The sequence below is a fragment of the Rhinoderma darwinii genome, chromosome 11 (genome assembly GCF_050947455.1).
Source record: "Rhinoderma darwinii isolate aRhiDar2 chromosome 11, aRhiDar2.hap1, whole genome shotgun sequence".
Lineage (NCBI taxonomy): Eukaryota > Metazoa > Chordata > Amphibia > Anura > Rhinodermatidae > Rhinoderma > Rhinoderma darwinii.
The window spans coordinates 92,728,693-92,749,961 of record NC_134697.1 but is presented as its reverse complement, the minus strand read 5'-3'; the positions used below and the strand labels follow the sequence as shown (position 1 = coordinate 92,749,961).

The 21,269-nt window shown below is 43.6% G+C and overlaps 1 long non-coding RNA gene across 1 annotated transcript in view; it reads right to left on the bottom strand.

Annotated features, from left to right (window-relative positions):
• LOC142663389 (uncharacterized) overlaps positions 1-21,269 on the bottom strand; it is a 236,783-nt gene that overhangs the window by 195,179 nt on the left and 20,335 nt on the right. The window contains exons 2-3 of the long non-coding RNA XR_012851087.1: positions 20,773-20,911; positions 20,544-20,654 (exon numbers count right to left, since the gene is read on the bottom strand). This is a non-coding gene — a long non-coding RNA (uncharacterized LOC142663389). The remainder of the gene's footprint in view (positions 1-20,543; positions 20,655-20,772; positions 20,912-21,269) is intronic.

The following is a 21,269-nucleotide window of genomic DNA, read 5'->3' as shown; positions in this document are numbered from 1 at the left end:
ATACCCTGATGTACTCCTCACAGATTACATATACCCTGATGTACTCCTCACATATTACATATACCCTGATGTACTCCGCACAGCTTACATATACCCTGATGTACTCCGCCCATCATACATATACCCTGATGTACTCCTCACATATTATATATACCCTGATGTACTCCTCACAGATTACATATACCCTGATGTACTCCTCACATATTACATATACCCTGATGTACTCCTCACATATTACATATACCCTGATGTACTCCTCACAGATTACATATACCCTGATGTACTCCTCACAGCTTACATATACCCTGATGTACTCCACACAGATTACATATACCCTGATGTACTCCGCACATATTACATATACACTGATGTACTCCGCACAGTTTACATATACCCTGATGTACTCCTCACAGCTTACATATACCCTGATGTACTCCTCACAGCTTACATATATCCTGATGTACTCCTCACATATTACATATACCCTGATGTACTCCTCACAGATTACATATACCCTGATGTACTCCTCACAGATTACATATACCCTGATGTACTCCTCACAGCTTACATATACCCTGATGTACTCCTCACAGATTACATATACCCTGATGTACTCCTCACAGATTACATATACCCTGATGTACTCCTCAGAGCTTACATATACCCTGATGTACTCCGCACAGATTACATATACCCTGATGTACTCCGCACATATTACATATACCCTGATGTACTCCTCACAGATTACATATACCCTGATGTACTCCTCACAGCTTACATATACCCTGATGTACTCCTCACAGATTACATATACCCTGATGTACTCCTCACATATTACATCATCCTATTATACCCTGATGTACTCCGCCCATCATACATATACCCTGATGTACTCCGCACAGATTACATATACCCTGATGTACTCCGCACATATTACATATACCCTGATGTACTCCTCACATATTACATATACCCTGATGTACTCCTCACATATTACATATACCCTGATGTACTCCACACAGCTTACATATACCCTGATGTACTCCTCACATATTACATATATCCGGATGTACTCCTCACAGATTACATATACCCTGATGTACTTCTCACATATTACATATATCCTGATGTACTCCTCACAGATTACATATACCCTGATGTACTCCTCACATATTACATATACCCTGATGTACTCCTCACAGCTTACATATACCCTGATGTACTCCTCACATCTTACATATACCCTGATGTACTCCTCACATATACATATACCCTGATGTACTCCTCACAGATTACATATACCCTGATGTACTCCACACAGATTACATATACCCTGATGTACTCCTCACAGCTTACATATACCCTGATGTACTCCTCACATATACATATACCCTGATGTACTCCTCACAGATTACATATACCCTGATGTACTCCACACAGATTACATATACCCTGATGTAGTCCTCACATATTACATATATCCTGATGTACTCCTCACAGATTACATATACCCTGATGTACTCCTCACAGATTACATATACCCTGATGTACTCCTCACAGCTTACATATACCCTGATGTACTCCTCACATATTACATATACCCTGATGTACTCCTCACATATTACATATACCCTGATGTACTCCTCACATATTACATATACCCTGATGTACTCCTCACAGCTTACATATACCCTGATGTACTCGTCACAGCTTACATATACCCTGATGTACTCCTCACAGCTTACATATACCCTGATGTACTCCTCACATATTACATATACCCTGATGTACTCCGCCCATATTACATATACCCTGATGTACTCCGCCCATATTACATATATCCTGATGTACTCCGCCCATATTACATATACCCTGATGTACTCCGCCCATATTACATATACCCTGATGTACTCCGCCCAGCTTACATATACCCTGATGTACAGGGGGAGGAGTATCTAGTTATAGTAACTCAGAGTCCCGTAGTGAAGCATGACGCTGACATCTATGCGTGCATGCTTCCGTGTTGTGAATATACCCTGATGTACTCTGCACAGCTTACATATACCCTGATGTACTCCTCACATATTACATATACCCTGATGTACTCCTCACATATTACATATACCCTGATGTACTCCTCACATATTACATATACCCTGATGTACTCCTCACATATTACATATACCCTGATGTACTCCTCACATATTACATATACCCTGATGTACTCCTCACATATTACATATACCCTGATGTACTCCTCACAGATTACATATACCCTGATGTACTCCTCACAGATTACATATACCCTGATGTACTCCTCACAGATTACATATACCCTGATGTACTCCTCACAGCAAATTAATCAGAAATACACTCTATACATTGTTAATGTGCTAAATGACTATTCTAGCTGCAAACGTCTGGTTTTTAATGCAATATCTACATAGGTGGATAGAGGCCCATTTCCAGCAACCATCACTCCAGTGTTCTAATGGTACATTGTGTTTGCTAACTGTGTTAGAAGGCTAATGGATGATTAGAAAACACTTGAAAACCCTTGTGCAATTATGTTAGCACCGCTGTAAACAGTTTTGCTGTTTAGAGGAGCTATAAAACTGACCTTCCTTTGAACTAGTTGAGAATCTGGAGCATTACATTTGAGGGTTCGATTAAACTCTCAAAATGGCTACAAAAAGAGAGCTTTCATGTGATACTCGACAGTCTATTCTTGTTCTTAGAAATGAAGGCTATTCCATGCGAGAAATTGCCAAGAAACAGAAGATTTCCTACAATGGTGTGTACTACTCCCTTCAGAGGACAGCACACACAGGCTCTAACCAGAGAGTAGAAAGAGAAGTGGGAGGCCCCGCTGCACAACTGAGCAACAAGACAAGTACATTAGAGTCTCTAGTTTGAGAAATAGACGTCTCACAGGTCCTCAACTGGCAGCTTCATTAAATAGTACCCGCAAAACGCCAGTGTCAACGTCTACAGTGAAAAGGCGACTCCGGGAAGCTGGCCTTCAGGGCAGAGTGGCAAAGAAAAAGCCATATCTGAGACTGGCTAATAAAAGGAAAAGATTAATATGGGCAAAAGCACACTGACATTGGACAGAGGAAGATTTGAAAAAAGTGTTATGGACAGACGAATTGAAGTTTGAGGTGTTTGGATCACACAGCAGAACATTTGTGAGACGCAGAACAAGTGAAAAGATGCTGGAAGAGTGCCTGACGCCATCTGTCAAGCATGGTGGAGGTTATGTGATGGTCTGGGGTTGCTTTGGTGCTGGTAAAGGGGGAGATTTGTACAAGGTAAAGGGGATTTTGAATAAGGAAGGCTATCACTCCATTTTGCAACGCCATACCCTGTGGACAGCGCTTGATTGAAGCCAATTTCATCCTACAACAGGACATACACACACTATAACGTTACTACAGCGTCCTGACAATGAATATACATTACCTGCAGCCAGGACGGGATGTTTATTCAGAATCCTGACACTTCTGTAGCGTCTCTGTGATATTTACAGCAAGGCAAGCGTAATCTCGCGAGATTACCATGTAACCTGTAATTTCAAACGAGATTACGCTTGCATTGCTGTAAATATCACAGAGACGCTACAGAAGTGACAGGATTCTGAATAGACATCACGTCCTGCCTGGAGGTAATGTTTATTCACTGTCAGGATACTGCAGTAATGTTATAGTGTGTTTATGTGGCTGCATATAGCGATATAGGTATATCGCTATGTGCTGTGTAAATGAATGGAGAGAAGTGTATGACGCTGATTGGCACACGGACAGTATTGCTAAAGAATTCAATTTCTACTACCAATACCTTGATAATATCAACACGACTCCTGATGGCCGGGATCCCTGTCTGGACAGGACTGCATAACCTATTTTTTACTATCCCACTGGGTCCAGATGGGTTTCTGACCGCTTATTACAAAAGATCCTCTGACATCCTGGTTCCCAGATCTATAAAGATTTGTAACTCCCTCATGGTCGGTGCTTTCTGGCCTACTGAGATTTCTCTTAATACTGATGTAAAAAGGTGGTCTAAGCTTTTGGCAGCCGGGATATCAGAGTTCTTGAAAGAGCTGATCGGTCCTGAACACATGGGATTTATTCCAGTGGGTCCCATTGATTCTTCTCGCCGAAAAGACTTGTTGACCGTGTCAACTGGGATTTTATGCGCGCTACCCTTACGAAGTTTCGTTTCCCATCTAGTTTAATCTCAACCGTGTTTTGCTCATACTCTGCGCCAGCAACAGTTTAGGGTTAATGGTACACTTTCTGATCGATTTCATATTAAAAATGTTACTCGGCAGGGATGCCCCCTCTCCCCAGCACTTTTCATCCTGATTTTTTTAAACGCTCCTCCAGAAGATTAGGTAAAACCCCTGATATACAGGGTCTGACAGCCGGTAATTACACCCATATACCACTGCAGCCTCCATGAATGATCCCGTTGTTTTCATCACTGACCCTGTCACGTTGGTTCCCTCCATCCTACAATGGTTTGTTCTATTTGCAAAGTTTCTAACTTTAACCCCTTAGTGACCAGCCTATTTTAAACCTAAATGACCAAGCTATTGTTTAAGTTTTTCCATCGCCGCATTCCACGAGCTATAACTTTTTTATTTTTCTGTCGACATCGCTGTATAAGGTCTTTTTGCGGGACAAGTTGTATTTTTTAATAGCACTATTTTTGGGTACATATAATTTATTGATTAACTTTTATTAACTTTTATTCGGGGGGAATAGGAAATAAACAAATTTTGCCACTGTTTTTTCATTCTAAATCTACGCCGTTTACCGTGTGGTATAAATAACACAATAACTTTATTCAGCGGGTTGTTACGATTGCAACAATACCAATTTGTATAGATTTTGTATGTTTTACTACTTTTACACAGTGAAAGCACTTTTTTTTTCAATATTATTTGTTTTTGTGTCTCTATATTTGAGGAGCAATAACTTTTTTATTTTTCCGCCGATGCAGCTGTATGAGGGCTTTTTTTCGCAGGACGACTTGTCGTTTTTATTGGTACCATTTTGGAGTAGATGTGACTTTTTGATCACTTTTTATCACATTATTTTTACGGCAAGATTCACCGAAAACAGCAATTTTTCCATTGTTTTTTATTTTATTTTATACGGCGTTCACAGTGCGAGTTAAATAATGTAATAGCTTTATAGTTGGGGTCGTTACGGACGCGGCAATACCAAATATGTGTAACTTTTTTACTTTATTTAGTTTTTTTTTTAATAATAAAGCATTTTGTAATGGGAAAAAGTGGGTTTTTCATTTTTTTTTATTCACTTGTTTTTGTTCACTTTATTAAAGTTTTTTTTAACCTTTTTACTAGTTCCACTAGGGGACTTTATGTGATCCCTTGATCGCTTTTATAATACACTGCAATACTTTTTGTGCAAAAGTAGTAATACATTAAAAAATATATATAAATTTGGTTTCACCGTAATTATATTGTCCCACAAAATAACGTTAACAACTGTAACTGTGATTGTTCCTGTGCCATCTGTAGTGTTGTAGTCGTCTTGTGACTGCTGACTTACACCACATCTGGTGTCAGTTGCTACGTTTTTCATCTCCTGCCGCCTAGGTCCCATCAGTGCCGTTGCTACTGTCTGGACTATTACAGGTACCCTTGTGCTCGGACCTTATATTGACTTGGTACTCTGTTGTTTGGCCAACTGCTACCCTTTAACGGTGGTGCAGCCTAGTGGGTCCACATATCCACAGATCGTGACAGTACGCTCAGGCCATGGACTCCGCTGGTCAAACCAAGACCATGACATCAGAAGTAATGCGGGCGGATATGCTAGACCTCCGGTCACGACAGGACCAACTCCTCCAGGGAGTGAACATTATTGCACATCGGCTGGAAATGCAAGCTGCAGCTACGGCACCTGCTCCTATTGCTACTGCTGTTCCTCCAATTACAACTCCTGGCAGCACCGATTCCCGATTCTCTCTGCCACTGCCTCCTCGCTACGACAGAGACGCGAGGACCTGCAGGGGATTTCTGAACCAGAGTCAGATCCACATGCCAGAGCATTTCCATGGCACAAGGATCGCATTCATAGTCTCTCTTCTTACTGGCAAGGCCCTGGCATGGGACAACCCCATCTGGGAACGTCAGGGAACAGTGTTTTCTACAGACTTTCCGCACTGTATTTGAGGAACCTGGGCGAGTCACTTCAGCAGCTGCATCCCTGCTGACCCTTCACCAAGGAGACACCTCTGTGGGCGAGTACGCCATTCAGTTCCATACCCAGGCGGCAGAGCTATCCTGGAACAACGATGCCTTTGTGGCTACCTACTGACAGGGTTTATCCTCTGATATCAAAGACGAGCGTCTGGTGAGCAGACGCACCAGGTCTCTGCCTACCTGGACTCCGGGTCCGTGGCAAACTTCATCCAACATGACCTAGTGGATCAGCTCCAGTTGCCGACTGTTCCCTTGGAGACAACTCTGGTGGTTGCCTCGGTGAATGGACTTCCTCTGCCCGACCCCATCATGTCTGAGACCAAGCCACTGAAGCTCCAAGTGGGAGCTCTTCATACTGAGCAGATTACTTTCCTCATCTTGCCCAAAGCCATCAATCCGGTGTTGCTGGGCCTGCCTTGGCTCTGGCTTCATGCCGTTCTGGACTGGAATTCCGGGGGAAGTTCTCTAATGGGGCTTCAAATGTCTCCACCACTGCCTGTCACAGATTCAGCCGGTCCTGCCTCCTATGTCTGAGTCATTGACAGGATTACCCACTCATTTTGAACAGTTTGCGGACGTCTTTTGCAAGAAGGAGGCGGAGATGCTTCCCCATCAACGGGCGTACAACTGCCCGATTGAACTGGTTCCTAATGCTTCACCGCCCTGTGGACGGGTATAACCCCTCTCCTTGCCAGAGACTCAGTCCATGTCGGCCTTTATCAAGGAGAATCTGGAGAGGAGTTTTATACGGAAATCCTCCTCCCCGGCCGGTGCCGGGTTCTTCTTTGTAAAGAAGAAATACGGATCTCTTTTTTTTTTCTTTTTAAATTCTTTATTTTCATGACAGAAAGGTCCATTTTATCAAGCATGTGGGGTACAGAAGTACGCAAAAGCACAGAAAATATAAATGTAGAATATACATAAACATAAAACATTGTTATGAAAACACCTATTCCCACGCAGGAGAATAATCTAAGTGATTCCATGCACCCTACGTGAAGGCCCGATTCAGGAGGCAGCAAAATAATACAGAGGGAGAAAAAAGTTACAAGGGAAAAGGAGCAGAGGAGGGAGAAAAGTGGGGTAAAGTGTATGGAGATTCCCACCACCACATCCCGCAGTTCAGCAAAAGCTCTACTCAGGTTGCTGAGCAACACTCAACTCCCTTATAATGTCTTTGTAAGAGTCAGAATCCTGAAAAGCAATCCAAGGAGCCCATACTTGGCTAAACTTGACATGTGAGATGTGAATAATGGAGGTCAAATCCTCCATGTGCATAAGGTCGTTGATCCTGGAAACCCAGAGGGACAAAGCAGGGGGCGAGGAATCCTTCCATCTCAATGGGATGCAGTGACGTGCTGCATCACTAAAAAGTGAAGCAAGGAACGCTTGTAGATATCCACCGGAATGTCGCAGTGATGGAGAAGGAAAAAGGCCGCATCCATGGTTATACCGGTGTCTGTGACCTCACCTATCACCCTCTCAATATATCATAGACCCAGCCTGCTTTGTCACTGTCAATCCTTTGCAAGTTAGAGATATCCCTCCAGAGTTGTCCTTTCCCACTGAATTTGTTTTTATGGCTGTGCTGCTGTTTTCCTGAATGTGTGTAGAAAAAAAAAAAGCCCCGTTAAAAGAAGTGTGTGAGACGTTTTTCATAGTTCTAAGTAGAAAAACGGCTCCAAAAACGTCCGTAAAAAACACTTGATGCTTTAAAGACGGATGAAAACCAGGGGCTGTCTTCCCTTGAAAACAGCTTCGTATTTTACAGCCGTTTTTAGTTTGCCTTGTGAACATAGCCTTAGTCCTAAAACGATGCTCTGCTGGGTCCCCTCCCCGGACTACAAACTGTCCAAGCATTGTTTAGTCACCTGGCTGGTACAAGCAGCTAAACTGCTTACTTCCCTACACTGGGGGCACATAGAAACTATATAACTAATAGAACCTCCTTCCATCCAACATTGGCGGGAAAAGGTCCAAGAACTTTTTTGGGGGAATCTGGTAATAGACTAAAGATCTTCCGCACATTGGACAGGTAGATTAAGTATAAAATGTACAGGATGGGACTTCTCAAACTCCTTCTCTCGCTATCTAGACTGATTGTTTTATAACCTGTGTGCTGTCCTTCCCACCTACTCATATAGCGACATATAATGATATCTCTTTGGCCTAAAGGCTTGGGTATTCTAATTCTATGGTTATTGCTGCTACATATTTACCTTCCTGCTACTTCTAATAATCTTCCAAGACAGACGACACCTTGATTGGAGGTCGCCCTCTGTCTTTTTGTTTTGTTTCCATTTCTTTTCATTATGTTTTATTAAGCGGTCTGGTCTCGTGCGCATTTTGTACTCCGTACTATATAAAATATATGTCTATAATATATATACATAAGATTTCTTAGCTACACAGGCTTTTGAGATATCATGTGTTTTTTAAGCCGCCCTGCGGGGTCAGCAAATGACTTTGTGCTCGATTGTTTGTCTATTTATCTGTAATAAAAAAACGTTTTCATAAAAATAGAATCGATCTAAAGTGAGTTCTGTTGAATGTCAGGTTACTGCGCTTTTCTATGAGATGAATAATATGTTCTGGTGGAGCCACTGAGCAGCGAGCTCACAGCTTATGTGCTCATAATTCAACTTCCCCCCTTTCCCATAGAGCACCATCTATGGGGTGATGAAATGTGACACTTGTTTCAGTGATGAGGATATTGCTGAAATCTGCAATAATGTAGTAGAAAAGTAAGATGGTTCAGCAGCATAAGTACCTTTCTTATACAGTAACCTACTCATTATTCTGCCTCCACACCGTAAGGTGTCCTTTCAGACAAGGCTACACATCAGGAATTGAACCAGGAATTTGCATAGAAGACTCTCACTGTTTAAGTACCACACCACCAGCTCAGGTTATTCTCTAGAGCTTCTTATTGTTCCCATTAGACCAAATGTAATCATCACGTCCAGCAGGAATAAGAACGTCAGCTTTGGAAGAATATATGACTGGCTCTTGACAGCAGAGGTAGCGCACTGGTAAAGTTCCCTGCCGATGAATTAGAGGAGTCAGGAGCGTATGGGTTCTATCCCCAGGATCTCTGCCTTGTGTCTCCAGCCTTAAAAGCGCCAATGAGATGTAGAGTTTCTCTTGTTGAAAGTCTGATTACCCATGATTTTTAAAGAGTTGATAAATGTGGTATTGTGTATCTGCAATCCAGCTGGCTCACAGCTTGTGTGATCTGAGTTGAGTGCAGAGATCACTGCTAAACAATGTGGGTTCTAATCCCCATGTTGTCCTCCTGGTGGCCTTGGGGTGCTTCCCCCTTCCCAAGGTGCTGCCTATGGAGTAAGGGTTATGATACTGGTTTGAGTGATGAGTAGATTGTTGAAAATTTTCGCTAAGTACAGTCGTCTCGAAAAAGAAACTGCTGTTTTGGTAACATTCTTCATATAAGTAACTTTCTTAAGCACTGACAATCACGTTGTGCTGCATCCAGACCACTATAAACACCACCCAGGAAGGCATCTTTTTGGACTAGGCCACACACCCGAGGACTTGAACCAGAGATCACACAGAAGACGCTCACTGGTTAGACACTGCTCATGCACCATGCCACCAGCTCTGATTGAGCTCTGATTGAGCTCTGATTGAGCTCTGATTGAGCTCTGATTGAGCTCTGATTGAGCTCTGATTGAGCTCTGATTGAGCTCTGATTGAGCTCTGATTGAGCTCTGGACTTTCTTATTGTCCCCATTAGACCAAATGTAATGGTCACTTCCAGCAGGAATAAGAACATGTCATCATTGGAAGAATTTGCAGCCAGCTCTCAGCAGCAGAGGTAGCGCACTGGTAAAGTTGTTTTCTGATAAATTAGAGGAGTCGGGAACATGTGGGTTCTATCCCCAGAATCTTCTCCTTGTGTATCCAGCCTTGAAAGCACTTAAGCCCCAAGCCACTGTGCTGTCATGCCCCAATGTGGTCTAAAGTGTCTCTTCATGAAAGTGTAATCCCGCCTCAGGATAAGCACTCTCTAAACTGACTCACCAAACTGCCTACTTTCAGACTCTTTTAAGGCAGGTTTTAGATGTTAAGGGCTGCTTTGAGCTGCAAGTACACAGGATTAAGGTGATTGGGCAGCCATCCCACTCAGGAGCCAAGATCTGCCCCATTACCTCGCTTTTTATGAGGTGACAGGGTAAAGAATTGTGACACTTGTTTGAGTGATGAGTATATAGCTGAAATCTGCAATAATATACTGTAGAAGTAAGTACCTTCCTAATGCAGGAACCTTCTCATTATACCAACTCCACGGTATTCTTTCTAACAAGGTCACACACACACAACAGGATTTGAACCAGGGCCTGCACATAAAACACTCACTGGTTAGACACTACTTAAGTACCAGACCACCAGCTCAGGTTGATCACTGTGCTTTCTTATTGTCCCCATAAGACCAAATGTAATTGTCTCTTCCAGCAGGAATAAGAACATGTCATCTTTGGAACTGTCTCTTGACATCAGAGGTAGCGCACTGGTAAAGTTTTCTGCTGATAAATTAGAGGAATCAGGCACATATGGGTTCTATCCCCAGGATCTCCACCTTGTGTCCTCAGCCTTAAAAGCACTAATGAGATGTAGAGTTTTTCTTGTATGATTACCCATTTTTTAAAGGGGTGATACATGTGTTGCGGTGCAGCTGCGGTGATCTGAGTTGAGTGCAGGGATCACTTCTGTACAGCATGGGTTCTAATTCCCACGTTGTCTCCTGGTGACATTGGGCAGCTCCCCCCTTTCCCAAAGTACCACATGTGGAGTGATGAATTATGATACCTGTTTGAGTGATGAGTATATTGCTGAAATCTGCAATAATCTACTCTATAAATACAGCTGTCTAGAAAAAAGAAGACAGCTGTATAAGTAACTTTCTTATGCTACAAAAAAACTTGTTGCACTGCCCCCACACCACTAAGCAACTTACCTTTTTTTGGACAAGACCACACATCAGGATTTGAACCAGGGTCTGCATAGAAGACATTTGCTGTTTAGAAACTGCTTACGCACCAGACCACCAGCTCAGGGTGAGCTCTGTGCTTTCTTATTGTCCCCTTAAAACCAAATGTAATTGTCACTTCCAGCAGGAATAAGAACATGTCATCTTTGGAGCTGTCTCTTGGCAGCAGAGGTAGCGCACAGGTAAAGTTCTCTGCTGATAAGTTAGGAACATGCAAGTTCTATACCCTGGTTCTACTCCTTGTGTCTCCAGTCTTGAAAGCACTTAAAGCTGCTGTGCTGTTGTATCCCAATGTGATCTAATGGTTCTTTTGTTGAAAATCCGATTACCCCTATTTTTAAAGAGGTGATAAATAGACCACGCCAGCTGCACTGCAGCTACATAAAGTCAGAGTTATGCGCAGGGATCACTTCTATACAACGTGGGTTCTAATCCCCATGTTGTTCTCCTGGTCACCTTCCCCAAAGTGTCACCTATGGATTATGATGCCTGTTTGAGTGATGAGTATATTGCTGAAATCTGCAATAATCTACTATATGAATACAGCTCTCTAGAAAAAGAAACAGCTGCACAAGTAACTTTCGTCATATAAGTAACTTTCTTATGCAGCAACATATTTATTGCACTGCCTCCACACCACTATAAACACCACCCAGCAAAGTATATTTTTTGGATTAGGCCACACATCAGAAATTGAACCAGGGCCTGCACAGAAGACAATCTCTGCTTAGACACTGCTTAGACACTGCTTAAACACCATACCACCACTAGCTCAGGTTGATCTCTGGGCTTTTTCATTGTCTCCCATAAAACCAAATGTAAATTTTTTACTTCGAGCAGGAATAAGAACATGTCATCTTTGGAAGAATTTGCAGACAGCTACTGATAGCAGATGTAGCATGCTGGTAAAGTTCTCTGCTGATAAATTAGAAGAATCAGGCACATATGGGTTCTATCCCCAGGATCTCCAGCTTTTCACCAGTTTAGGTTCACAAGGTGAGGGATTCTTTTAAAGGATAAATTCTTTGCCTGTTGAGCGTAAGCTTCTTGACAAAATTGTTGGAAACACATTGTCACCGTTAAGCACAGGCAGCAAGCGTGTATAAGTATGGAGAATGCCACCTACCACACAAGCTGCATGCAACAAGATATGAACCCAGGCACATGGGCTAACTCCATAACTGGTCTAGGCACTTAATCCCAAAGCCACCATGCTATCATGCACCCTATGTGATCTAAAGTTTCTAATGTTGAAAGTCCGATTACCCCTGTTTTTTGAGAAGTGAATAAACGTGTTGTTGAGAAGCTGAAGCGCAGCTTGCGTGATCTGAGCTAAGTGCAGGGATCGCTTGTGTCAACGTGGGTTCTAATCCCCACATTGGCCTCCTTGGGCAAAGTGCCACCCATGGAGTGATGAATTATGATACCTGTTTGAGTGATTTGTATATTGTTATAATCTTCTATATAAATACAGCTGTATAAGTAACATTATTCATGTAAGTGACTTTCTTATGCAGCAACATACTCACTGTGCTGCCTCCACACCACTATAAACACCACCCAGCAAGGTATCTTTTGGACAAGACCACACATGAGGGTTTGAACCAGAAACCACACAGAAGACACTCACTGGCTAGACACTGATCATGCACCATGCCACCAGCTCAGGTTGATATTTGGGCTTTCTTATTGTCCCCATAAGACCAAATGTAAACATTACTTCCAGCAGGAATAAGAACATGTCATCTTTGGGATAATTTGCAGCTGGCTCTCGACAGTAGAGGTAGCGCACTGGTAAAGTTCTCTGCTAACAGAAGAGTCAGGAACGTGCAGGTTCTATCCCCAGAAAACTTGTATAAGTAAGGAGAATGCCATCTACAACACCAGCGGCACGCAGCAAGCTTCAAACCCAGGTGCATGGGCTGGCACTGTAGTGTTCCTGAACTCAGCACTTAACTGCTTCTTTATAGGGTGCAGGCGTCAATATAAATCAAGTAGAAAAATAAATGAGACCATTAAATTACAAAGATGTGATATTATTTTTCTTTTTAAAGACAATTTTGACGCAGCGATTATCAAACAAGAACATTTTTATTATTTTGACATGGAAAGAAAGCCAAAAAACTGGAGGCAAGATAATAATTTTAGGCACAACTCCAAGCAGTAAAGCTCATATAAAGTGCCTATAGTTCCCCTCCCCCATCACTTATTAATTGTTCTTCTTCACACACTGTACAGTCGTTTATATTTCCTATTCTTACTAAAGATATTTCACAAATATTATCCAAGAAAATGGTGTCAGTAACATCTAGAGAAGCCGAGTAATTCATTAATGGAAAACTTCTAAACCAACTTCCTGTAACACTTGTTGGAGCCGGGTCACTATAAATGACACAGTTTCGAGACTGACACAAATTTTGGTTTTCCCAAAGTTTGCTGCTTTAGTGTTTATCGATCGTTTAGGCCCCATGCACACAACCGTAAAAATCATCCGTACTTGCGGACAGTAATTACGGTCCGCAATTACAGACCTATTCACTTCTATTGACCACGGACAACTTCCCATATAAGTGGCTTCTTTGCTGCCCTTCTTAACACCAGGCCAATCTCCAAAATCCTTCACCTGCCTGTGCGTGCAGATGCACTGACGCCTGCCTGCTGCCATTCCTGAGCAAGCTCTGCACTGCTGTTAAAACTGATCCCATAGCTGAATCCTCTTTAGGAGACGGTCCTGGCACTTGCTGGACTTTCTTGAGTGCCCTTAAGCCTTCTTCACAGCAATCGAACCTCTCTCCTTGAAGTTCTTCTTGATCCGATAAATGGTTGATTTAGGGGCAATCTTACACGCAGCAATGTCCTTACCTGTAAAGCCCTTTTGATGCAAAGCAATGATGACTGTACGCGTTTCCATGGAGGTAACCATGGCTAACAGAAGAAGACTGATTTCAAGCACCTTTCCATTTTAAAGCAACCAGTCCACTCTTATAATTCTATCAGCTGCCTTGTCCTCATTAACACTTTCTCCTGAGCGAACGTGAAATGATGGTAGGAGGTCATTTTATGGCAGGGCTGAAATGAGGTGGAAATGTTTTTTTTTGTGATTAAGATAATTTTCATGGCAAGGAATGACTATACTATTAATTGCAATTCATCTGATCACTCTTCATATCAATCTAGAGTTAATGCAAATAGCACTATGAAAACTGAAGAAGCAAACTGTGAAAACCAAAATTTGTTTCAAAACTTTTGGCCAGGACTGCACACATAGAACACAAGCCGCACACACGCCACTGAAAGCCAGGACATTATCTTACAATGTGGTGAATCGGGCCAGAGCGTGGTGCAACATATAGCATTGTTTTTCCCGTCAAATCTGACGGAAACTGCCATAGACGCAGATGAGAACAGACCTTAACTTCTCGGCAGCTACTTGGGGTGTTGGTTTACTGTAGACAGTAATGGAGTCGCACTGCTGAGCAGCTACTGTATACTGGATACTGCTCTCCCCGACAGCCAGGAGGACAGCCCAGCTGGTAGCCGGGGGGATGGTAATGAAGTTAGGGCAAGATAAGAAGTGGTTCTAGGGGATTCAGCCATCAAGAGGCGTCAGACTATATTGGTGGGTGAAGTATTAGGTCACAGGATAATGAGATCCGTGCGTTACAAACCAACATTGAAGACACATGTGCCTAAAAATGTCAATCACATTCCTGAAACTGAACATGAAAAATTGGACGGCAACCTATAGTGTATGTTCACAAATGCCAGAAGTCTAGGAAGCAAAACTGGGGGCGCTTGAGGCCTTGGTACTGGAGGAACATATCGATATAGGTGGCTTCGCAGAAACATAGCCGGGCCCTTCACACAATTGGGCTGTCAATCTTCAGTGTTTTACACTCGTTCGGAAAGACAGGACAAATAGGAAAGGTGGGGGAGAATGTCTGCATGTTAAACGTCATACGAAGGGAAGTGTAAAAGAAGCAATACTGGAGGAAGATTGTCAGGAGGTGGAAACCTTGTGGGTGGAATTACAAAGGAACACAGACATTATTATTTTTGGGTGTAATCTAGACCCCCCCCCCACGTCACTCAGGAGACGGATGGTCAGATATAGAAACAGATAGAGTGGGCTGCCCAGGCTGGCACTGCAGTGATAATGGGAGAATAGGAACCGTTCTGCTCCAACTGCAAAGGGAATAACATGTTTGTGGCAAATTGTGGAGAACCAAACAAAATGTGATGCTCAGTTAAAATCTGGTAATGTCTAACAATGCAGAGCTGGTTGGGAATGTCACGGAGTGTGGAAACTTTGGTAACAATGATCACAATATCATTTGATTATATAAACTGTAAAAAAATAAACACGGGCTAGGTGGTCAAAAACACAGGGTTTTTTATTTTTATTTTTAAAAAAAGGCAAATTTCTGCAGGTAAAATGGTAATTGAACTTTCAAAAAAACTTCTGGCGTGTCATAGTGAGATGTCTGAAGATTGGATGACTGGGTGTCCGAGCACGGAGACCCCCACAGATCGCTAAAACGAAGCAGGAGAAGTGCTCAGGTGAGCGCTGAGCCGCTTCGTTTCTGATCGACTTCTCTCGGAAAGCCGAGCATTTGGTGTACGGGCTCGTATATTATACAGAAGTTGCTGTAGGTGAGGCCGGTGCTTTAAGCCTCTTGTAGCACCAGGACGTAACTGTACCTTATGGCGCGAGGAGAGGAGCATGGAGCGGGCTCACTTACGTGGTGTTGATGGTTGTCATGGCAGTCTGGGGGCCTAATAAAAAGGACCCCAGGTCTGCCATCTTTGTGCTCCTATTAAGCCCTTTAATAGGAGGCTGTAAATAGCACAATACACAGCAATACGGAAGTCCTTAGGGGGATGGAAAAAATGTTTACAAAAAAAAAAGGGAGTAAGGCCGGGTTCTCGCGTAGCGTAAATGCTGCGGAATTTCCACAACTGAACTCTGCGGATATTCCACAGCATTTACAGTAGCAGCAAAGTGAATAAGAGAATCTCATGCCCGCGCTGCGGAAAACAAAACCGCAGAAAAGTCACGCGAAAGTGTTCTGCGGTGCGTTTCTCATGCTGCGTGTTGTGCAGAGATCCTGCGTGTTTGGCCCATAGACTTCAATAGGGAGCAGAAATTCTGCAACAGATTTATGTTGTTGCGGTTTTTACAGCGTTTGCGGAAACACGCAGGTGCACATATACTTTGCTATAACCAATGTTTAAAACGAAATCCGCAGGTAAAACACAGCATTACCGCAGCAAAATGAGCCGAAGAAACACGTTATTTGGTGGGGATTTCTGTCACACATTGACCAGCGTTTTTATTGAGATTCTGCTGCAGATTTTCTGTTTCAGAAAATCTGCAGCGTATCCGGTGTGTGGGAACATACCCTTAAAGTTTTTAGTAATACACCAAAAAAAAAAAGACCCTCATCCTCTAAAGTGAGATAAAAAAAATAAAATCAACATAATTGATGGACTTGTCTGTATAAGTCTGATCTAAAATAACGTTATTTAACCTGCAGGGTAAATGCCATATTTAAAAAAGAACGAGAAAAAAAAAAACACCAGAATTGCTGGTTTTTGGGTACCTTAAATCCTTAAAAAAATTTAATAAAAAGTGATCAAAAAGTACCCAAAATGGTACTAATAACAAACTAGGTTTTTTTCTATACAATCCTATTGTAATGTCGGGGTAGGGAGAAGACAGGTGAGCCCTAATCTACCCGCCACTCAGTCCCTGACTACTTGCACGGTCCGTCCTAGGCGACGGCGTACAACTGGGCGACGGTCCCTACGCTCAATATGTGCACGACAGACAAACAGACAAGGGTACACTGAAGCTAAGGGAAATGGGGCAGTTGCCCACGGCAACACCGTGAGCAACAAGATTAGTGAACGAGACGAGTCAAACCAGGAGTGTACGAGGTACCAAACGCAGAGCAGGAGAATGGTCAGTCAAGCCAGGGTCATATGAAGCAGAGGTGAATAGTTATAGCAGGAACAGTAGAGCCAGGAAACCAGAGAGAATCACAGGCAAAGACAAGCAGGAAATGAAGGTGTAAATAGACCGAGGGCGGGAGCTAGAACTGTCTGGCCAGGCTGTGATAGGCTCTCCCACTCCTCAGCCTACCAGCCTGAGTGGTAACAGATCGAGTCACTCTATCAGACCTAGGAGCAGGTGCAGACTGATTAACCACGGGCGTCGACACAGAAGCGGTGTCTGGCAGATCCTTTACAGTACCCCCCCTTTTATGAGGGGCGACTGGACCCTTCCTAGGTGGACCTGGCTTATTGGGGAACCGAAGATGGAGCCTCCTGAGCAATACCTCAGCGTGAACATCCCGGGCGGGTACCCAAGTCCTCTCCTCAGGCCTGTATCCTCTCCAATAGACCAGGTACTGGAGGGAGCCTTGGACCATCCTGCTATCCACAATCTTGGCCACCTCGAATTCTACCCCTTCAGGGGTGAGAACAGGGACCGGAGGTTTCCTCGAGGTAACCAAGGACGGGGAGCAGCGTTTCAGGAGGGAGGCATAAAACACGTTGTGTATTTGAAAAGACGGGGGTAACTCCAGCCGGAAGGAGACAGGGTTAAGGACCTCAATGACCTTGTACGGCCCTATATACCGGGGAGAAAATTTTTGGGACGGAACTTTAAGCCGCACATTTTTTGAAGACAGCCACACCAGATCCCCGACCACAAACAAAGGGTTAGCAGAACGTCTTCTATCTGCCTGAGTCTTTTGTACGCTCTGGGACGCCTCTAGGTTCTTCTGAACCTGGGCCCAGACTGTGCACAGTTCCCGATGAACGACCTCTACCTCGGGATTGTTGGAACTACCAAGTAAAAGGGAGGAGAACCGTGGATTAAACCCAAAATTACAGAAAATGGGGGAGACCCCTGACGAGTTACTGACCCGGTTATTAAGGGAAAATTCAGCGAGGGGAATGAATGAAACCCAATCATATTGACAGTCAGAGATAAAACACCTTAAATATTGTTCTAGAGATTGATTAGTCCTCTCAGTTTGGCCATTAGTTTCAGGATGGAAGGCCGAGGAGAAGGACAGATCAATCTCCAACTTCTTACAGAAGGCTCTCCAAAACAATGAAACAAATTGTACCCCTCTGTCCGAAACAATATTGACAGGTAGAGATGAGCGAACCGGGACAGCGAATCCGAACTTCACCGGGTTCGGCCGAACCCGTTTTGACCGAACCCGGTCAAAAATATTATACAAATCGGCAGCCACTTGTCTCTATCAATCACTGATAGAGAAAAGAGGCTGCTGATTAAAAATAAAATAAAAAACATTTCATACGTACCCGGTCGTTGTCTTGGTGACGAGTCCCTCTTCTTCCTCCAGTCCGACCTTCTTTCCTGACGCGGCAGCCTGTGATTGGCTGCAGAGGCCTCTGCAGCCTGCGATTGGCTGCAACGGTCACATGGGCTGTAACGTCACCCAGGAATGTCGGGCCGGATGTCGAGAGGGACGCGTCACTAAGGCAACGGCCAGGAGACCGGACTGGAGGAAGCAGAAAGTTCTCGGTAAGTATGAACGTCTTTTTTTTTTGACAGGTTACTCTATATTGTGATCGGTCGTCACTGTCCAGGGCGCTGAAACAGTTACTGCCGATCAGTTAACTCTTTCAGCACCCTGGACAGTGACTATTTACTGACGTCGCTTAGCAACGCTGCCGTAATGACGGGTGCACACACGTAGTCACCCGTCATTACGGGGCCTCATGCACACGACCGTAAAAACACCCGTTATTACGGGTCGTAATTACGACCCGAAATAGCGGGCCAATAGATTTCTGTTAGCCACGGGTATCTTCCCGTTTTCTCACGGGAAGGTGCCCGTGCCGTTAAAAAGATAGAACATGTTCCATTTTTTTATTTTACGGGCCGTGCTCCTATACTTTATAATGGGAGCACGGCTCGGAAAAACGACCGGCTGCCCGTGGCCGGCTGTGCTCATCTCCTGAAATACTCTGTGCTGCCTTAAACTCTGTGGACAGGTCAGGATCGTGTTTCTTTTAAATTATGCTGGGGAACCCGCTCGATCCACTATATGAGGCTGCGCTACAGTGCAACATTTGAAAGAAACAGGATCCTGACCTGTCCACAGAGTTTAAGGCAGCACACAGTATTTCAGGAGAGGAGCGTGCAGATTCTGTGCTGCTGAGAACTCTGTTCTTACCATTACGTAGCTCTCAGTCTGTTACCTCTCCTCCACTCCTGTCCTCAATAACACCTTCACATGATTGGCAAGTCACCACGTAATGGTAAGAGCAGAGTTCACAGCAGCACAGAGTATTTCAGGAGATGAGCGTGTGGATCTTGTGCGGGGTGGTGACTTGCCAATCATGTGAAGGTGTTATTGAGGACAGGAGTGGAGGAGAGGTAACAGACTGAGCTACGTAATGGTAAGAGCAGAGTTCACAGCAGCACAGAGTATTTCAGGAGAGGAGCGTGCAGATTCTGTGCTGCTGTGAACTCTGCTCTTCCCATTACGTAGCTCTCATTTCTCTTAGGTATCAGTGAAGGCTCCGTGATGGTACTGGTCCATCCTCCAGACATGTAGGGACATCTGTTGGGGGATAGAGAGTCACCAGAAGTCTTCTTCACTACTGGACTATCCTGGATATCGAGATGGAACATACAAGAGAATCAAAATGAACAGGAAGTTCTTAGTAAACATTTTGATCGTATAAGCCCACCTGCCTCCTCATGGCAACTTCTTTTAAGTGGGTCCCTACTCTATTAGGTGCCGCACCACATGGCAACCAGTGCCACCGCAACACCCCGCCTGCAGAGGGAGCAACACAGTCCCCAGGCTAAGACACCTTATGTTGTAGCCCACAGATCAGTCCATAGTAATGCATCCAAAGGATAACTGAATGTAACCACCACCAGGTAACTCAGTCCAGGTATAGAACAGGTGAATGATAGGTCATTAACCCCTTAATGAACAGCCTATTTTCGGTTTTTTCAATTTTCGTTTTTACCTCCCACCATTCCAAAAATCATAACTTTTGTAATGCGTGTCCACCGCGGACTGTTTAGGAAGGTGGAAGCAGCATTAGGGGGGCAGTCAAAATGCTAGGGGGCGCTATCATTGTATTAAAATAAATATCTATGCACCAGAGAAGATTTGTTACAGCATTTATATTTACAAATCAATTATGATGACGTGATCTTTTGCTTTTTCTATAATATTGTCCGTAGGATAGAAAGATAAGAGAAAGGACATATACATGAGTCCCGGATTATTTTACCTCTCCGGTAAGAAGGTAGATTATCTCCAGGGTGACGTTCAGTATCTTCTCCGTTATGTGTCCCTTATCCATCACAAAGAACAATGACGTGTAGATGGTTCCGAATGAGATCTACAAATAAAGAGATGATAACTAGATGATATAATTATGAAATGTTAAAGGGACACTCCGGCCAAAACTAACCTCTCCCATGTGCTGCATTCTGGTATTCCATGTGTCGGTCTCTCACCTGTTATTTATCTCTATATATCAGACCGGGACGGTTGCTTAGCAGCAGTGTGAATCCGGCTCGGTGACTACTTTCTCTACTTGGGTCTCCGGAGATCTATGTGTCACCCATCACAGGCTTCAGCAGTTCCTGTACCGCACTAGTTATACACAGGGGGAAACAGAAACTTCTATCATCAACTGCCACTGATACTTAGACAGGTTCCTGTCACACTGGTGTAGCAGAATATAGTGCAGCCTCCCTGTCTGTATACTTATGGTTTCTCAGCTTATTTAGAAGAATATAGAGAGAATAATAATCACAGTGTCCCCCAGCATAAAGAAATTATATGGTCTTTAGCTGGTCAAGTGATTGATAGCAAAGCAGAGAGGAAGAGAAAGCTGGGGAAATCTAAGAATCAAGACGGAGGCTTCTTTTAAAGCACGGACAAGGCAGGCGTTCAAAAAGTAAGTACAGTATACATAAAAGAAGTGTAGAGTGATATATACAGTCAGGTG